This window comes from Grammomys surdaster, unplaced genomic scaffold (assembly GCF_004785775.1).
Source record: "Grammomys surdaster isolate TR1022 unplaced genomic scaffold, NIH_TR_1.0 264, whole genome shotgun sequence".
NCBI lineage: Eukaryota > Metazoa > Chordata > Mammalia > Rodentia > Muridae > Grammomys > Grammomys surdaster.
This window is the reverse complement of record NW_021604705.1, coordinates 4,637,647-4,650,656: the sequence shown is the minus strand read 5'-3', so window position 1 is coordinate 4,650,656 and position 13,010 is coordinate 4,637,647.

Here is a 13,010-nt window from a genome sequence, read left to right as displayed (position 1 = left end):
ATCATAACTGTAATTTAGCTATTGTTATGATTCTTAATGTACATATATGATATGTAGGCTGTTGTTAGGCAACTCCTATGAAAGAGTTGTTTCCTTCTCAATGGGTCTATGACCCACATGTTGAGTGCTGCTAGTTTTAAGTCTTTCTTTCATGCTTCAGCTATGTTGGAATATCCAAGGCCTGCTGTGATGGGGTAGCTGACTCTAGTGGAGACATACTGATCTGGTTGTTATTCATTATTTTTACTCTGGTGTCTGGATTTAGAGTGATTATAGGTCTAGTGCTGATTTCCGGAAGGGATGGTCCATGGGATCTGCAGGAGGCATTGAGGTGGGAACTAGGAGGGAGACTGGAGATGGGAAGAACCTGAAGGATTTAGTCTGTAGGAGGAAAGAAAGAATAGAGAAAGTCTACAGGCAGGCCACTAGATCTTCTGGCAGACATGGCTTGTGGTTGAGTAGAAGAGCAGGAAATGTCTTTTAGAGTTGGGTGCTGGGATTCAGTTATGAGTGACAGTGAGACCAGGAGGCATGGATGGGCGAAAGAAGTCTGCAATTGGATTCTGTTGCAGTGCCAGGGAAAATCCTGAGGGACTGGATCTGATTGTAGAACAGAGAGAGAAGAAAAAGTCTATGAGGAGCCTGCCTAGTCTTCCGCTAAATAAATAAACAAATTTTAAAAATTAGCCAACAGCAGCAGAAACAACAATCCTGAACCGCCACACTATTCTTAGAATAGCAATGTAAAATAAAATAAAAATAACAAGAAAAGTTTACATTCTCTAAATTTGTAAAGGAACTAGATAAATTTCTAGATATATGACCTACCATAATTAAAAGAGGAAACCTGGGTCTGACATTGCCTGGATATCCAGGAACCAGAGGAAGGATAGCCAAGAGATCCAGGATAGAATCAAACATGAGTAGCCAAAAACAAAACAAAACAAAACAAAACAAAAAACCTAAATTCATAGATAGTACCTAGCCCAGTCATCATTAGAGGGGCTTCATTCACTCAGCAACTGATAGAAGCAGATGCAGAGACTCACAACCAAACACTAAGCAGAGCCAGGGAAACACCAAAGGAGAGGAGGAGGAAGGATTGTAGAAGGCAGAGGGGTCAAGGATATCAGGAGAACATGGCCCACAATACTTCCAAACCAAATATGATAATGGTTTATAAATGTATCATTTATACATACATAGGTATGCATATATTCTTTAGTTTTTATATTAACTTAAATGTTTTGATTATATCTCTTGTGATTTATCCATGTTCATGTTATTGAATCAATGAGTGAAAAGTCTGCCTATATACAAAAGATACCCGTGCAGTACTAATATTGTCCCCTTATGTGATAAACATGTCTTTGAGTAATATCTTCTATCTAGCTGTATAAGAATATTGTGTATTCTTTACTCATTCTGGTGACTTGCAAAATAAAATTTTTGACATAGAGCTGATTAATTCTAAACATGGTATTTCTTTGTCATATATGTATTTGGATACAGTAGTGCTTCTGGTGTTGAGAGAATTTAAATGTGCCGATATACAAGGGAAAACTTACAAAACAATGGCTGGTGTATATTTGTAAAATCTCTCAACATATGTTACCCAGAATGAGAGAGCAAGAGACTGACAGAATGTGTGGCAGTGGGACAGGGGGTATTTCAGCTTTGTTTATCAAGTCTTTTTTTTTTCCTACCTCTTCTTTTCCTAACCATGGTAATTGTTTATCTCTGTTGCTATACTGTGTATTTACTCTCTTGATTAACTTACATTTATTTTTCTATTAAAAGCACTCTATACATTAAAAGGCTAATTTTCCATCTCTTCTACTCTACCAGAAGGTTAGAATTTTCTTGTCTTATTCTTTCTTGCATAAATAAAGTCTCAAAAATTAGAGAAAGAATAGAGATAGGCAAAAACTGTAACAGTTGCATAACATGTCTTACCAGTTAGTTTTTCTTCTTAAAAAGACATTTAGGTTGATTCTTAGCCCACTGAAAGAGGTGAAGAAAAAAACTTGTCAAATGAGGAAATAAATAAAGACTTCACCAGCCTGTTGCCTACATGGGTTTAGGTGATTTTTACCATTTCTTCCTTCTGCCACTATTATGGAAGCAATCTCTTGCTGAAATACTGGAAATGCTACTGGATTTACTATTGTCATTTTTTTGGAAAAGTTGATCATATTAATCTCCTATGGGTACTGTTTTTGTATATTTCCTTCTATTCATATGCTAGTACCACCTTACACCCTGGGAAAGCCGTAGATCACATATTACTAAAATGGAGGGGGGGGATGCAGAATAAACCTGGAGATGTTTCCTTCTCTTATACTTTCTTGCAAAAACTAAAGTTTCATAATTCAGAAAAAACTATGGATGGTAAACAATGATAACAATTTCATAACTTTGTTCTCTTAAACCCCCAAAAAACAGAATTAAAAACATACTTTTTATTCTTTTCTCATATATTTCATCCTGACTGAAAGTTTCCCATCCCTTCAGTCATCCCAGTCTGCCCCACCCCTTGCCCTCTTCCCTAGAGCTATTCTACCTCCGTTTTCCTGGGAGGCCTACAAAATAACAACAACAACAATAACAACAACAACAAAAACAAAAAAACAAAACCACATCATTTTAAGTAGTCAAGTCATCACGATCTATTTACAATAAAACTGTGATAGAAGAAATCCATTCATAGCATTAATGGTCCTTAAAGTTAACAAGTATTGTTACATGAAGCTGATTGAATGTCTTCAAATGGACTGTCTTTTTCAATCTAAATATTATTCTTTTTTTTTAAAGTATTCTTTTGAATTGCACTTGAATTGTGAGAAATTTACCCAAGAAGTAAAAATCTTGTACTGTTTAGTTAATTTTAGGGCTGAAAATTATGGAACTTATTAAACCTGAAATATAGTTCATTATAAGTCACTACCCACCTTCAAAGCATTCTTTTAAGTGGATAAGGTCATTGCTGAGGGAATCATTCTTGACACTGAAGTAGTGTTTGTTTAATGCACATTCTTCCATCATTACCTTTTCCTTGACACTTATGTTGGTTTACTCTTTTAGTCCACTGAGATCTGGCACAGGATTGGGAAGTATGTGTATAACATGAGAAGTGCATTTTTTCTTCTTCAAGGAATAGAGGTAATATACTGAAAATATATAAGGGAACCTATTTTAATTCTTTTAAAAATTATTTTGCTCATTGAGTACTATTATCTAGCAAATTATGCTGTAAGCAACATACAATTATATTTTCAACAAAAACTCACACTGTATACTTCTATAAGCTAATGTAAGTAAAGAAATTAACCAAGTAAAACTGAAACAGCTGGCAGATGAACTACATTTAATGAGCCATTGATTTAAAAACAAAAGTCCCTGAGTGGACTTAAAGTGCTTCATTTCCATAATTCATTTGATAGTGTTTCCTCTGTTGAAATAAATGCACAGACTAGTAAGACACTGTATAAAAGTAAAATAAGCAAGAGTATTACAATTGTTTTTCAAACATTTTAGTAACCCCTGTGATGGGCCAGTTCCCAGTTCAGGACTTAAGTATCAGCCTACACCATACTCCACTGGCGTTGTACATAATTCTCTTTTCAAACTCTTTTCTAGGGGCCAGTGTCCATTACAGCATTTACATATAGTATAACCTATTTCCTACTTGATTTAAAATTACATTTTAATGTAGTAGTCTCGTTAGTGAGATTTTCCAAGTTTAGTAACTTTTTCCTCATTAAAATATTAATCTTTCTGTGGACTAGGTTAGCTATCAGATACTAGCTAGGGTGGTATTGCTGAAGGGCCAAATTGCTTCCTGCTGAGCTCAGTGTAACTATGTGGACCAGCCTGATCTTGGCAGTCTTAGCCTTTTAGCAAGTATCATGATTAATTTTATTCTATGTACACTCAAACAAAGCTAAATGTTCCATTTATACGGAACAAACTTACCCGGTAAATTTCTGGTCAGACCTCACAGAAATTCTAGAGTTGGAAAGAACCTTGAAGCTTGCTTTGTCATCTCCTCATAGTTTTATATTTAAACTAATATTAAGTATAAAGTAAGATCTTACAGAATCTTAGTGATGTAGTAGTGTTGGGCAAGGTCCATTGCAAACAGGATAATCTCCACTGGACAATTTTAACTAGGCTTTGTATTAGATATCTTATTCTTTTTATTTAAATCAAAAGTATGTTTTATAATATGGAAACACATACTGTGAGTGACAAACGCCATAGCACTTTCAAATCTCAAATAATTATCTTGACTATTAATATTAAAATAGTGATATTAATGTAATGGTCATTAAACACCAAGCTATGTACTACATAAAAAGACCTTTGCATATACTTCAAAACTTTTATATTTAATTGGAATATAATACCTATATATCTAGTTAAACTACACTGTGACATTTCAATACATGGATACATTTTGGAGTGGCCAACACTGGGCAGAGTCAACTCTATATCTCTAGAAGCTCATCGTCATTCACCATGCTATGATGTTGTTTATCTGATCACAATAAGCCCAAGCATCTGAAAGTTGTATAGACACCTATCCCTTCAGAAATTCCCTCTCCTACAATTTCTCTATGGGGAGTCGGGGGTGGGGGGGATGCATTTCCTATAGATCTTTCCTATGAGACTTTCTCTGGTTTTCTCAGGACATTGTAAGCAGTCTCCAAAACTGTTCAGAAATAACATCCTAGTTCATTCCCTATAAAAACATTGGCTCGATAATGGATGGGACACAGCTCATACATCCCACAGCAGAGCAAGTCTGCTCATGCTCCAATGACTTCCTAGCGTTCTGCAAGTAGTCAGAAGCCATTAACCGCATGACATGGGCTCACTGCTTCTTCTCTTTCTATTTCAGTTCTCCATAGGATCACTGCTTACATAGCTGCTTCCATGCAAGTGCATGCTGCTAGTTAAGATTCTCAGAGAAAACTGGGAGTTGAATTTTACCTCAGTTTTTACTCAGACACTGAGTTTGAAAAGTGATTCCTACTTCAATTTTCATGGGAAATATTATTATGCTTAACTTGAGTTTTCTGTCTCTACATGCATCATGTTTCCAGTGAAAGTCTTCAGCTTATCTTCCTGTCTCTCTATAAGAGGGTAGAGAAAGCTTCTTACTAACAGATATAAAAGCAAGCTGGCCAAACTGGTAATATCATCTCAGGGTGGGGCATATAGATTTTCCAGGTAGATTTTATCTTGGCTTGAAATCAAATATTTAGCTTATTGATAATGCTGGGTTAGGCATCTTAAACATAACAAAATTCTAAAATTAACATGCCACAGTTGGATTTATTCTTCAGAAATGACTTCTACCTACTTTCACTAAGTATAAAATATTCAAAGATACAAAGTTGAATTGTCAGGAAAGGTTCTCATGTCTCTAAGAAGAGCATAACGAATCGAAGGAGACTGGGATTGCCACCATTGTTGCTTCCTTCCAATCCCAATTTGAGCCCTCAGGTTGATTACATGGCCTCAACTTCCACGGTTACTTTGTCTACATTGCCATACATTATTTTAATTAAACATAACATTATATATTAATTTTGTATTTATATCGTTTCCATCTCTCTCCCCCCTCTGTCTCATTCATAACCTGTTGTTTTGTTATTGTTAAGCACATGTGTATACATAGATACAACCTCCTGAGTCCATTTGGTGTTACACATATGTATCTGTGTTTAAGGCTGACTTTGGAGATCAGATAACCTATCAGGCGTGCAAGTCCCGGGACAAGACTGACTCCTTCTTTCAGTAGTAATGAATTGCTTGTAGATCTTCATTAAGGGCAGGGTCTTATTAGAGTTTCCCTCTTCATACTGGCATATCAGCTGGGGTTGTTATGATCATGTTTAGGTGACCACATTGCTGAAATTCCTTGGGTGCAGCTTTGCTGTCATATGTAGAAGACACTGCCTCAGAGCAGATGTCCTGGGCCTCTGACTCATACAATGCTTTTTACCTGTACTTCTGTGACTTTCCCTCAAGTTTAGATACAGAGTAAGTATTGAGTTGTAATCGAACATGTCAGGCATTTGCACTCTGCATTTTGAGCAGTTGTAGATTTCTGTAATGGTCCTTTTACTGCAAAAAAGCTTATTTGATAAAGTGTGAGAGTTTCATTTATCTATAAGTATAAGGCTAAGTATTTATAGTGTAGTTAAAGATTATACTGGCTTATGAATGTGGCTGTAGTAGATACATTGTCTCCTCAGTCTGTGGTCTCTCTAGCCACAGGTAGTAGACGAAGGTTACAGTATCAGGCATGAATACCTTCCTATTGAGCTGGCATTAAATCCAATTAGAAAGTTCCAAGATATAACTACCCATAATGTGTCCCCTCAGGAATATTGTACCTTGCTTGTCACTGTAATTCATAGGTTTTACAGCTGGATCTGACTGTTGATTGCTTTTCTCTCTTGGAAGTTGACATAACACCTTCAGATACTGTGAGAGCTATTCCTGGATCAGTTCCAGCTCAATTCTTTTAAAGCTTGTGTCTGAACTGTGTGGTTTATTCAGCAATAGAGTCTTAACTACAAATTCTGAGAGGGAGGCAAGGGCAAGAGGGATAACCTACTGATTGACTTTGTATGTAACGTACACCATGATCATTATTATTACAAGACACAATACTTTTGCTGTTCCTATTGCCTTGAAAGGTTTGAGGTTTCTACCCAACTTTCACTTTCCCTACATTATGTTTTTTTCGGATTCATTTTGAGCTTGTGCACTCTGCAAACTTCAGAAAGAAAGCCTCCTTACCTGTGGGATCAGCTCGGGAGAATCTCCTTGAACCATGAAGTCCCTCTCTGAGAAGACATCAATATCCATAGCAAAAGTGTACTCTAAAATTTTTACATGAAGAATTATTTTTCTATGTGTGAAACATGCTCATTTTATAAAAGGGAAATGGATATCAAATTTCATGTGAAATGATATCTCTTTGGACTAAACAGGGAACAAAGAATGCCTGACAAAAATTATAATAAACCAAAGAAAACTGAGCCTCTTGGCGGAGTGATGTGACCTTGGGCTTACACAGAAAAGCACAATCCATTAATTCTCAGTTGGCCACAACTGCGACCAAAATTGACAGCTTCCTCTTTACTGTTGTTTTGGGGGAAAACATCAAGATCTTATTTTACCAGAACGTACCCCACTATCTACAGTCTCTGAATATGCTTGAGCTCTCATTTCTAAAGAACTGAAGCCTTTCTAAGTAGTAATAAACAAATACACCATATCTTCCTGGGACCTGTTGTCACCAACATCCATAGCCAAAGACTGGAGAAATCAAACAAAAACAAGCAAACAAACAAACAAACAAACAGGAAAGGAGTTTAAATCTTGATTCCATACATCTCAGAGACAGAAAGATGTGAGCTGGAGGTGCAATAACCATGACAAGAATATATAACAGACCACTCAGAAGAATATAATGTAAAATTGCATTATCAAAAGTTCCTAGAGGAGCATTCCTAAGAATGGACAAGATTGAACTACCTTAGAAAGTACACGGTCTTAACTAAGGTACAGTCTTTTAAGTGTGTTTTTTTTTTCATTCACAGCACTTCCTTTGGCTCTTAATGAAATATGTGAAGCGTGTTCATTCAAAGTCTTTCTTTTCATGGCTGTACACTTACATGCACAATCTACATACTTATACACACACTTAGGAAAATGCTTACGGATCTTAAGAATATAAAGAAAAAAAGAAAAGTATTGTGCTTTTGTAACTATATTTCAGACATTTGAGTTGCGGCTTAAGAAAAGTCAGGAAATCTTTACTGAATGAATGTAAAGGAATGAAAGAGTTAAAAATAATTGGTTAATCACAAAGTATATTTGAGGCAGTTGCTTATGGTGTTGGAGCCTTTGGTGCTATTTAAATTCTTTAATTCTGACTAGAAAATAATCTGTAACCATTATGGAAGGAACAGAGAAAGAGCCAAGCTGTAATAAACTTTAGATCCATTGTTAAATGTCCTTGACTTAAATGCAAGCAATTGCAAAGGGCTGTGGTTGTTTGCGATGACTTGGGCTAACTCTAAAACCAAACGATACTTTAACTATTGCTTATCAAATGCTATGACTTTTATGGAAACAAGGCTCTAGTAAGTAAAGAAGCATTTTTTTTCCATCATTTTAAACATCAGTTTGTGAGCAGTAACCCGCTGGATCAGATTCCAGAGCCACAGAGGTGTTGGCTAGAGCTCTCCAGGCGACATCAAGCTCAAACTCACGCGTTCTTCATTATGAGTGTATATACATTGAAAAGCAGTAACATGCAGAAAGGAAACTTATGCTCAATGATTATTTACTTTGGGCTAAAAATGAATCCCACAGCTGGATTCTTTCTCCATCATTTTCTTCCTCATTTGGCCACTGCATTTGAGAATAAGAACATGGGATTGTTAGAGATTTTTGTATTGTTGTAGAAATGTAAATTCTCCCTTATAAAGGGGTCCCTTTTAAAGGGCATCGCTTATTCTCTCTCTCCCTGTATACTTTCTCCACATATACCCTCCATTTTAAGAACAGTTTTACCTATGATAAGATCATGTTTTACCTCTGCAGAAGGGACCTACTTAGCTTTCACCCCATCCATGACGAGATGCAGTCTCCCATGTCATCTGCTACTATAGCGATGCAATCATAATTCATGTTGCAGCCTAAATTAGAATTCCATATGAGTAAGCACAGCAATGCCCAGGCTTCATGACCTGAACTTGTCAATTATATTACAGAAGGGTTTTTTTTCATTTTTTAGCAAAACACATGTTTTATATCTACTGACATGTTATTTTTCATCAGAAAACATAAAGCAGTCTGGTTAAAGCAGTTTGTATTAAGTGGCCTTGACTGAGAAGTGTTTTTCAAATTAAGGGTTTATTTATCCAGCTTCCTATTGTCATTTGTACTAAGGAATTTTTACATCATAGTTGAGCCTCATAGAATGACTTTTAAAAAGCAAGTTGCTATCAAGCATGCATTTAGTCTTTGATTCCCTAGGCTTAGTGAACACCTCAGTGTAAATGTGAACATGTGGGGTGGTGTGTGCCTGTGTGTGTGTGTGCATGTGTGTGTGTGCTTATCATATAGTATTGGCTGGCCTTACATTCATTATGTATTCTGTCATCACTCTGAACTCAGAGGTCTTCTCTATCACCTCTCAAGTGCTGAAGAGTACAGATCTGCAGCCCTGGACTAGGTCTATGTGGTGCTGTGCTGTCAAGTCATGGCATTGTCCTTGCTCAGGAAGTACTCTGGTAATAAACTACATCTCTACTACTCACCTTAGGCCAGCTTTTGATATCTTTTAAATTTCTTTATATGGATATTTTACCATTATGTAGCTACAAACTGATTTTAAACCTAGCAAACTGCTATTAAATTACCAAAAAAAATGCCATAATCATTAACAAATATGTAACTTTGAGACATGGTTTGTTCTCTCATCATATTGATTTCACACTTCAAATGTGAATCATTTGGTGTAAATCATAAACACTGATACTTAATAGGAGATTGAAGCATCAAGGTAGGAAACATACCAGAAGATGAATCAATTCTCTTTGAACTGGACTTACAGACTATTGTGAGCCACAATATGGGTGTTAAAAACCAACACAGGATACTTCAAATCCTCTGTAAGAAAAGTAAGTGCTCTTAGCCCCTGAGCCATCACTCTGCCCAGATCATCCCTGTATCTTCTTTGTGTTTATTCACCTTTAATTTGTTCATCCTCATTATACTCCTTTTGTCTTCAAGAACAAAATGCTTCAGTAAATGATTAGCACACAATTGTGCTAATATAAGTAATAACTAAATTTATATCATTTTTAAGTTTAGCTTATAATAACACTGCCCTCTGGATTAGAAAGGTGGATTATTTCCAGGCTATGCAAGGAGAGGGCTAGAGTTAATGTCTAGAACAGAAGCTGCAATTACTCTTAAATAAATATATGAACAACTGGTAGTCCATTTCATTTACTATCTAAAGAGAAGCCAAGCAGTGTTTCAGGATTGCTGTCACTTTTAATGTCCTTTGAAAAATTAGACAGTGAGCTATTCCAGCCATCCTCTTAATGTGTCCCAGAAATTACTGTCTAGTATATAAAACTACTCACCAAACCTAATTACAGCTGAGGATTTTGAATTCCCCATCGGTTAATGTTTTCCTCCGATATGGTTCCATTTCTTTTCAAAGCATTTATGGATACCAGATAGTTTCCATCACAAAATACTAAGGTTATAATTAAATTCCCCAAGGATTATTAAATAATAACAGTGTGCCATCTTTGAAATAGAGATTTAAAAACAAACTTTGTGAAGACTAGATATAAGGAAGATTAAAAGTAAAATGAACCTTATGATTTTTATCTAGCAATATACTATTTCCAAATTACTTAATTGGTCTTGGTATGGCAGCGTAGATAGATAAATTAAATTGCAGTATAATTCAAGGCAACTATTACAGACTTAGTTAGCGGGTTCAACTGTCTATTTATGCATAGCAACGTAGGCCAGGTCATGTCTAGATGAGTGTGCTAGGCTTTTCTAGTCAATTTCTACAAAACACAGAGTCTATGATCCTTCAGGACCATCTCGCTAGTTCAGATAATAATTGTAATTGACAAATGATGTTTAAAAGAGTACTAAGAAGATAAGGTCACAAACTAATTAATATTCTATACACATTAGTAAACTGCCTTCGAATTCAGTTTTTCATTTTTAAATTATTACACATTCATGAAGTACCTTAGTCAATTTTGACTGCTTTAAAAACACTGTGTATTTAAAGAGGAAATGTATTTGAGGGTTGAAATTGGAGATCAAATTTCTAGCACATTTGGACTCTTGGACAGCTTCCTCATTCTGGTTTGGAAACAACTAAGGAATAAGCTCTCTCCCATCTTTTCTCTTGCGGACACCATCTCCTTCCTAAGGGCTCTACTTTCATTGCCTAATTATTTACTAATGACTCCACTACCAGAAATCATCACACTGGATATCAGACTTCAGCAGAAAAAAGTGTGGAAGATACAGTCAATCTACTGGAAATTTTATCGTGACCATTTGACCAATGAAAAGTCTAGTAGCACCTTGATAAACTAGAAAAAGTATAAGTCTCTACAAACCAAGTTTACTATAGTGAGTTGAAACTAAGAATCAAAGATAGGAAAAGAAAGAGGGGGCAAAGAGAGGGAAAAAGAGAGTGTGTGGGAAAAATAAGCCACAGTGGTGTCTCAGAGGCTTTCCATGCTGGCGTGTCCCACATACACAAGAAGGTCTGAGCTTCCAAAGGCTGCAGGTTTCTGCGACAACAGGCCCCAATGACATGAGGAAGTTCTTGTTTCCAAAAGGGTTTACTGTCATGGTAGATGGTGGATGGATTTGGATGTACCCCCCTGAAACTCAGGGCAGTCTTGAGTTAAATAGGGAGGGAGAAAGGGGGAGAGTCTGGGGAGGAATGTTTAATTTGCTCTGCCCTCTGGCCTTCATTAGAATGTAAATCCTTAGGGCCTGAGGCCTACGGTCACACCCTCTACCTGTGTACTTTGGGAGGGGCTGTAATGGCCTATGTGACTGCACGTCAGGACTCTGGGTTCTGGGGACGTGGCCAAATGCCTGCCGTTTCTCACTTAGAATCTCTGGGTTCCAGGCCCATGCCCAGCCATGAACCAGGATTACCCTTACACAGTCCCACAAGAGAGATACCTCACTTGTTAAAAGCATTTGCAGAAAACTCAGGTTCAGTTCCTAGCACTATAAAGGGTATCAAAACTGGCTGTAACTCTATGTTCAGGAGACCTGATACCCTTTTTTGATCTTCCAGGCACTATATTACACATGGTGCAATTACATTCAGAGAAAACACACATACAATAAGAGAGAGAGAGACAGAGAGGATAAAAATAATTAAAGATAGGACTAGAAAACAGATGACACCAAGACTTAAACAATGGCATCTCTCACAAGCTGAAGAAACCATAAGGCTTGGAACTACAAATATATAACCTTGGAATACAAAGTTGTATGTAGAAGAAAGTAATGAAAAGTACAAGCAAGGAAAACAGAGTATCTGTTTCCCAGTCCTGACTTCCAGGTAAGAAGGGAAAGAACAAATCCAGAATTCAGGGGCAGAACAACTGCATGCTCCCTAGAAAAGAAATCAACCCATGGAGAATACTGAGGTGAACTGGCAACACAGATCCCTAATGGATGGGGGGAAGCAGAAGCCTCAACTAAGTCAGTTTGTTTTCTCCTCCCTGCTCAATCCCTGGGAGTGAGTCTATAAGAGAAAAACAAAATAATATCTATAAATAAAGTCCGAAAAGATATCCAAAACCACAAATGTACAAAGTACAGCATAGAAAGAGGGAAAAGCATCATAAGCGTGATCCCCCTAGGACATCCTAACTCACTCCCTCCACAGGACTGTAGCTCCTCCTCTACTGAATGCAAGGATACTGAAATTAAGTGAAATCCTAGGGAAGACTTTCAGCAGCTTCTTAGTAAAAATGACTTCAAAGACGATAGAAACAAGCACGGAGATTCAAGTCACACTCTCAGGAAAAGAAACAAGTACATAGAGGAACAGGAGCATAGAAGAAAGGGTCTACACAAATAGACCAGGTATCAGAAAAATGCATGACAATGGCAGCACTGGGGAGAAAAATACAGTAGGGGAATGGAACATTTTACAGGGAAAAAAAAAGTAGCAAAGAGTAATTCTGCAAATGAAAAAGTCAATGCATTCAGTGAGAAAATCAGAGGAAAGTATTAGCAATAGACTGAACCAAGTGGAAGTGGGGTGTACTAAAGAAGTACAGTCGGAACAATAAGAACTCCGGATTGATAGGCTGAGCCTGAGAAGCCGCAGAGAGAGCAAGCTGAGACAACTCACAGAGGACCAACTGAGTTAGAACACAACATATCCCAGAAAGAAAAAG